A 7,500-nucleotide genomic window follows, 5' to 3' on the forward strand; every position below is an offset into this window, starting at 1 on the left:
GACCATGGCTGCCTGCTCCTTTGGTTCACGATGTCCCCGCCGAAGGCGGCGTACTTTAAAGTACTGCAGCTCGAGCGCACAAGGTGCGCGGGGAATTGTTAGCGGCGCCGTGCTTGTGCTGGCGGTGACCATGGCTGCCTGCTCCTTTGGTTCACGATGTCCCCGCCGAAGGCGGCGTACTTTAAAGTACTGCAGCTCGAGCGCACAAGGTGCGCGTGGAATTGTTAGCGGCGCCGTGGTTGTGCTGGCGGTGACCATGGCTGCCTGCTCCTTTGGTTCACGATGTCCCCGCCGAAGGCGGCGTACTTTAAAGTACTGCAGCTCGAGCGCACAAGGTGCGCGGGGAATTGTTAGCGGCGCCGTGCTTGTGCTGGCGGTGACCATGGCTGCCTGCTCCTTTGGTTCACGATGTCCCCGCCGAAGGCGGCGTACTTTAAAGTACTGCAGCTCGAGCGCACAAGGTGCGCGGGGAATTGTTAGCGGCGCCGTGGTTGTGCTGGCGGTGACCATGGCTGCCTGCTCCTTTGGTTCACGATGTCCCCGCCGAAGGCGGCGTACTTTAAAGTACTGCAGCTCGAGCGCACAAGGTGCGCGGGGAATTGTTAGCGGCGCCGTGCTTGTGCTGGCGGTGACCATGGCTGCCTGCTCCTTTGGTTCACGATGTCCCCGCCGAAGGCGGCGTACTTTAAAGTACTGCAGCTCGAGCGCACAAGGTGCGCGTGGAATTGTTAGCGGCGCCGTGGTTGTGCTGGCGGTGACCATGGCTGCCTGCTCCTTTGGTTCACGATGTCCCCGCCGAAGGCGGCGTACTTTAAAGTACTGCAGCTCGAGCGCACAAGGTGCGCGGGGAATTGTTAGCGGCGCCGTGCTTGTGCTGGCGGTGACCATGGCTGCCTGCTCCTTTGGTTCACGATGTCCCCGCCGAAGGCGGCGTACTTTAAAGTACTGCAGCTCGAGCGCACAAGGTGCGCGTGGAATTGTTAGCGGCGCCGTGGTTGTGCTGGCGGTGACCATGGCTGCCTGCTCCTTTGGTTCACGATGTCCCCGCCGAAGGCGGCGTACTTTAAAGTACTGCAGCTCGAGCGCACAAGGTGCGCGGGGAATTGTTAGCGGCGCCGTCGTTGTGCTGGCGGTGACCATGGCTGCCTGCTCCTTTGGTTCACGATGTCCCCGCCGAAGGCGGCGTACTTTAAAGTGCTGCAGCTCGAGCGCACCATGTGCGTGGGGAATTGTTAGCGGGGGCGTCGTTGTGCTGGGGGCTGACTGTCCCTAGTGGGTATAGGATAATGTTAATGTACGGGGATCGCTGGGCGGCACGGACTTGGAGGGCCGAAAAGGCCTGTTTCCGGCTGTATGTGTATGATATGATATGATATGATGCCTGCCTGCTCATTTGGTTCATGATGTCCACGCGGCAGGCGGAATATTTTAAAAGCACTGTTCTGTACGAAGTGCACAATGTCCGTTGGGGAAATGCAGCTGGGGGTCGGTCGACCGGCTGACGACGCCTGCCTGCCGATTTGGTTCACGATGTCCCCGCCGAAGGCGGCATACTTGAAAGTACCGCCGTTCGCGGCGCGCAATTTGCGGGGGGAGGAATTGTTAGTGCACGTCTGTGTGCTAGGTGACGATGCTTGCCGACTTGGTTCATGCCGTCCACGCCGAAGACGGCGCCGTTTAAAGTACTGCCGCTCGAGGTGCACAATTTGCGGGGGAATTGTTAATGGGCGTCGGCGTGCTGGGTGACGATGTGGAGATGTGGAACGCCGAGCCAGATCTATCTTATTTGTTTGCTTGGCCCACTGGACTTTGCGTGGGCTTTGCAACACTGTGTGCTAGGTTAAATCACGGCCAATAGAGTGAGTGTTTTTAATGATCCTGATCTGATAAGGGGACTAGAGGTAAAAGAGCCGTTAGGAGGCAGTGATCACAACACGATAAGTTTTACTCTGCAAATGGAAAGGTAGAAGGGAAAATCGGAAGTGTCTGTATTACAGTATAGCAAAGGGGATTACAGAGGCATGAGGCGGGAGCTGGCCAAAATTGACTGGAAGGAGGCCCTAGCAGGGAAGACGGTAGAACAGCAATGGCAGGTATTCCAGGGAATAATGCAGAGGTTGCAGGATCAATTTATTCCAAAGAGGTGGAAAGACTCTAAGGGGAGTAAGAGACACCTGTGGCTGACAAGGGAAGTCAGGGACAGCATAAAAATTAAGGAGAGGAGGTATAACATAGCAAAGAAGAGTGGGAAGACAGAGGATTGGGACTCTTTTAAAGAGCAACAAAAGTTAACTAAAGAGGCAATGCGGGGAGAAAAGATGAGGTGCGAGGGTAAACTAGCCAATAATATAAAGGAGGATAGCAAAAGTTTTTTTAGGTACGTGAAGAGGAAAAAAATAGTCAAGGCAAATGTGGGTCCCTTGAAGACAGAAACGGGGGAATTTATTATGGGGAACAAAGAAATGGCAGACGAGTTAAACCGTTACTTTGGGTCTGTCTTCACTGAGGAAGATACACACAATCTCCCAAATGTTCTAGGGGCCGGAGAACCTAGGGTGATGGAGGAACTGAAGGAAATCCACATTAGGCAGGAAATGGTTTTGGGTAGACTGATGGGACTGAAGGCTGATAAATCCCCAGGGCCTGATGGTCTGCATCCCAGGGTACCTAAGGAGGTGGCTCTAGAAATAGTGGAAGCATTGGAGATCATTTTTCAATGTTCTATATAGATTCAGGATCAGTTCCTGTGGATTGGAGGATAGCAAATGTTATCCCACTTTTTAAGAAGGGAGGGAGAGAGAAAACGGGTAATTATAGACCAGTTAGTCTGACATCAGTGGTGGGGAAGATGCTGGAGTCAATTAGAAAAGACGAAATTGCTGAGCATTTGGATAGCAGTAACAGGATCATTGCGAGTCAGCATGGATTTACGAAGGGGAAATCATGCTTGACAAATCTACTGGAATGTTTTGAGGATGTAACTAGGAAAATTGACAGGGGAGAGTCAGTGGACGTGGTGTACCTCGACTTTCAGAAAGCCTTCGACAAGCTCCCACATAGGAGATTAGTGGGCAAAATTAGGGCACGTGGTATTGGGGGTAGGGTACTGACATGGATAGAAAATTGGTTGACAGACGGAAAGCAAAGAGTGGGTATAAATGGGTCCCTCTCGGAATGGCAGGCAGTGACCAGTGGGGTACCGCAAGGTTCGGTGCTGGGACCCCAGCTATTTACGATATGCATTAATGACTTAGACGGAGGGATTAAAAGTACCATTAGCAAATTTGCAGATGATACTAAGCTGGAGGGTAGTGTGAATTGTGAGGAAGATGCAATAAGGCTGCAGGATGACTTGGACAGGTTGTGTGAGTGGGCGGATACATGGCAGATGCAGTTTAATGTAGATAAGTGCGAGGTTATTCACTTTGGAAGTAAGAGTAGAAAGGCAGATTATTGTCTGAATGGTGTCAAGTTAGGAGGAGGGGGAGTTCAACGAGATCTGGATGTCCTAGTGCATCAGTCAATGAAAGGAAGCATGCAGGTACAGCAGGCAGTGAAGAAAGCCAATGGAATGTTGGCCTTCGTAACCAGAGGAGTTGAGTATAGGAGCAAAGAGGTCCTTCTACAGTTGTAGCGGGCCCTGGTGAGACCGCACCTGGAGTACTGTGTGCAGTTTTGGTCTCCAAATTTGAGGAAGGATATTCTTGCTATGGAGGGCGTGCAGCGTAGGTTCACTAGGTTAATTCCCGGAATGGCGGGACGGTCGTATGTTGAAAGGCTGGAGCGATTGGGCTTGTATACACTGGTATTTAGAAGAATGAGGGGGGATCTTATTGAAACATATACGATAATTAGGGGATTGGACACATTAGAGGCAGGAAACATGTTCCCAATGTTGGGGGAGTCCAGAACAAGGGGCCACCGTTTAAGAATAAGGGGTAGGCCATTTAGAACGGAGATGAGGAAGAACCTTTTCAGTCAGAGAGTGGTGAAGGTGTGGAATTCTCTGCCTCAGAAGGCAGTGGAGGCCAGTTCGTTGGATGCTTTCAAGAGAGAGCTGGATAGAGCTCTTAAGGATAACGGAGTGAGGGGGTATGGGGAGAAGGCAGGAACGGGGTACTGATTGAGAGTGATCAGCCATGATCGCATTGAATGGCGGTGCTGGCTCGAAGGGCTGAATGGCCGACTCCTGCACCTATTGTCTATTGTCTATTGTCTATAATCAACCACTTTATTTTGCCCGTCTTTGTGACTCCTCTTTGACACGTCGATCACCGCTGAGGCTGTTTTACCTGTTTCCCCTATGTACCGTAAGGTACACTCCTTACATTGAACTGCATACACCCCATTATTTCGCTCACGGGTTATCCTCTGTGCTATCCAGTCTCTCCTGTCACCCTGTTCTATGTTTTTGTCTATTACCCAGTGGGAGCAGGCCCCATATTGACATTAATTTGTAACCCTACTGCTCCCCTCGTCTGCTGGTTTTATCACCATCTCATGTTTATCCCTCAGCTCTGCCGTGGTCTCCCTCTCTTTTTTTCTGGTGAGGTTCGGCCTATCCTTTGTCATGGGCATATCCCAGGCTGTTTTAGTAACGTTCTTTTAAAACGTGTCGTGTTTGTTTGGCTTTACCCACGTTCCAGCATTAGAGGCCAATTTTTGCAATGTTTCCTGGGTGGGATTTGCCGGTTTTACAAATGGTGTCACTATCTCACCCTGCTTCCTGATACCCTTATGGGGTCGGCTCTGTTCTTGCAGAACCCTCGGGTGGTGCAGAGTCTGGGCCTTGTTATCAATATCTTGCCCTGCTTCCCGATACCCTTGCGGGTTCGGCTCTGTTCTTGCAGATCCCTCAGGTGGTGCAGAGTCTGGGCGGCATCGTCACCCAGCACACCGACGCCCACTGAAAATTACCCACGCACAGTGCGCGCCTGGAGCGGCAGTAGTTCAAACTACCCCTACCCCTACCCCTACCCCTACCGCTACCCCTACCCCTACCCCTACCCCTAACCCTAACCCTAACCCTAACCCTAACCCTAACCCTAACCCTAACCCTAACCCTAACCCTAACCCTAACCCTAACCCTAACCCTAACCCTAACCCTAACCCTAACCCTAACCCTAACCCTGACCCTAATGCAGGCAGAGTTATTTATAAAGTGGCCCAGACTCTGCACCACCTGAGGGTTTTGTAACAGAACCAACCCCATAAGGGTTTCAGGAAGCAGGGCAAGATATTGATAACAAGGCGCAGACTCTGCACCACCTCAGGGTTCTGCAAGAACAGAGCCGACCCCATAAGGGCATCAGGAATCAGGGCAAGATATTGATAAAATGGCCCAGACTCTGCACCACCTGAGGGTTCTGCAAGAACAGAGCCGACCCCATAAGGGCATCAGGAAGCAGGGCAAGATATTGGTAACAAGGCCCACGGGGAAGGCGGCATACTTTGGGGTTATTTTGTAGTGAGTTTTGAAGGCATGTGCTAGTGTTACGCATACCGAGGGCGCGCAAAGTTCGGCGCGCCCGGGCCAAAACGCCTCTGCTGGCCGCGGCCGAGTCGGCCGACGGATTGCCACGGACTTGCTTGACGACCTGTCACTCTCCGTGCATCGGTTGCACGCCCGGTTCGTCCTTTCCATTTGTTTCATGATGTACACGCGGCAGGCGGAATATTTTAAAAGCACTGTTCTGTTCGAAGTGCACAATGGCCGTTGGGGCAATGCAACTGGGGGTCGGTCGACCGGCTGACGACGCCTGCCTGCCGATTTGGTTCACGATGTCCCCGCCGAAGGCGGCATACTTGAAAGTACTGCCGTTCGCGGCGCGCAATTTGCAGGGGGGAGGAATTGTTAGTGGACGTCTGTGTGCTGGGTGACGATGCTTGCCGACTTGGTTCATGCCGTCCACGCCGAAGACGGCGCCGTTTAAAGTACTGCCGCTCGAGGTGCACAATTTGCGGGGGAATTGTTATTGGGCGTCGGCGTGCTGGGTGACGATGTGGAGATGAGGAACGCCGAGCCAGATCTATCTTATTTGTTTGCTTGGGCCACTGGACTTTGCATGGGCTTTGCATCATTGTGTGCTACGTTAAATCACGGCCAATTGAGTGAGTATTTTTTATTCAACCACTCTATTTTGCCCGTCTTTGTGACTCCTCTATGACACGCCGATCACCGCTGACGTGTTAATCTGCGTGTTAGGTATCTCGGGGGTCAGTTGGACGGACAGATGTGTAAGGGTTTTGTTCGGAAGGATCGTTGAGTGTAAACGGTGAACGGGGGTTAAAGGCCCTGAGGTTTCAATCCTCTAAAGAATGTAAAAGGTCTGACGCGTTAGCTAGCAGCTAATGAGGTGAACCTAGCAGCTAATGAGGCTCTCTCTCTCTCACGGCCCCGGGACTCCCTCCCTCCCTCCTCCCTCTTGGAACCCTCCCTGCGTGGGGGGGGGGCACGAAGAAAAAGAGGGTATAAGAAGAATCCAGTGGAAGGAGTAGGGACTGGGGGCGAGGTCAGACAGCCTATCCGGCTAATAAAGCATCATGAGGTTAGGTATAAACTCTGATGACTGCATAAACTCGCCCCTAATGGGGGGGGGGGGGCACTCTCTCCCCCACCCCTCTCTCCCCAGTGCCACTCCCTCCGACCCCCCCCCCACTCTCTTCGTGTCGCTGGGCCCGCCCGGCACGGCCCCGAGGATCACTCCCCGCGCGGCAACGGGACACCGGGTCGCCGGGCCCGCAGGGTCGTCAGTCGGGCGGGGGGGGGGGAGGGTGGCCATGCCAGCAGCAGGAGAGGTTTCCAACGAACCCGCGACCGCAGCAGGACCGCCCTCGGCAGACATTTGGACCCAGCGGGTCCGTTCGGGATGGTTGCCGGGCCCGCAGCAGAGGTTTCCTTCCACCCAACGGGGGGGGGGGGGGGGGGGGGGCGGGGCTGCCCATCTTCCCGCTCGAAGCAACGGCCTCACCCTAACAACCCTCACCCTGACCCTAAACCGCTCGGTTCATGACTTCTCTCCGTTTGGTTCATGAATTCGCCATTTAGTTCACGACTTCTCCTGTTGGTTCCTGACTTCTACCTCGTGGTTCGTGATTCCGGCGGGTAGGTGGGGTGCCCGGATACTCTCGGCGAAAGGTGTTCAAGTGGCAACGGCGGTCCCGTAGATAAGACGGGTTCGGATGCTCGAGCGTGTCGAGTAAGCGCCGGATCGGCGCCGGGCGCCCCCGGCCGGCTGGCTTGCCCCCCCCCACCCCCCCCCCCCCCCCCTGGCGGCAGAAACGTGTATCGCGCCAGTGCCGCCGCTGAGGTCGAGATTGGCCGCCTCGACCGTTCGAAGCGTCGCAATTCCGGCGGGACTTCCGAACGCTCGTACCGCCAAGTCAGCCGCGACATTCGAGAATTGCACTAAGTCCGAAAGCTGGCGTCGCTTCTTTTTTGCCCGCCGCAGGTTAACGATTTGACGGCGGAAGTCGAGGAGGTCCGATGTGCGGCCTTCA

This window comes from Rhinoraja longicauda, unplaced genomic scaffold (genome assembly GCF_053455715.1).
Source record: "Rhinoraja longicauda isolate Sanriku21f unplaced genomic scaffold, sRhiLon1.1 Scf000173, whole genome shotgun sequence".
In the NCBI taxonomy this organism is placed as follows: Eukaryota; Metazoa; Chordata; class Chondrichthyes; order Rajiformes; family Arhynchobatidae; genus Rhinoraja; species Rhinoraja longicauda.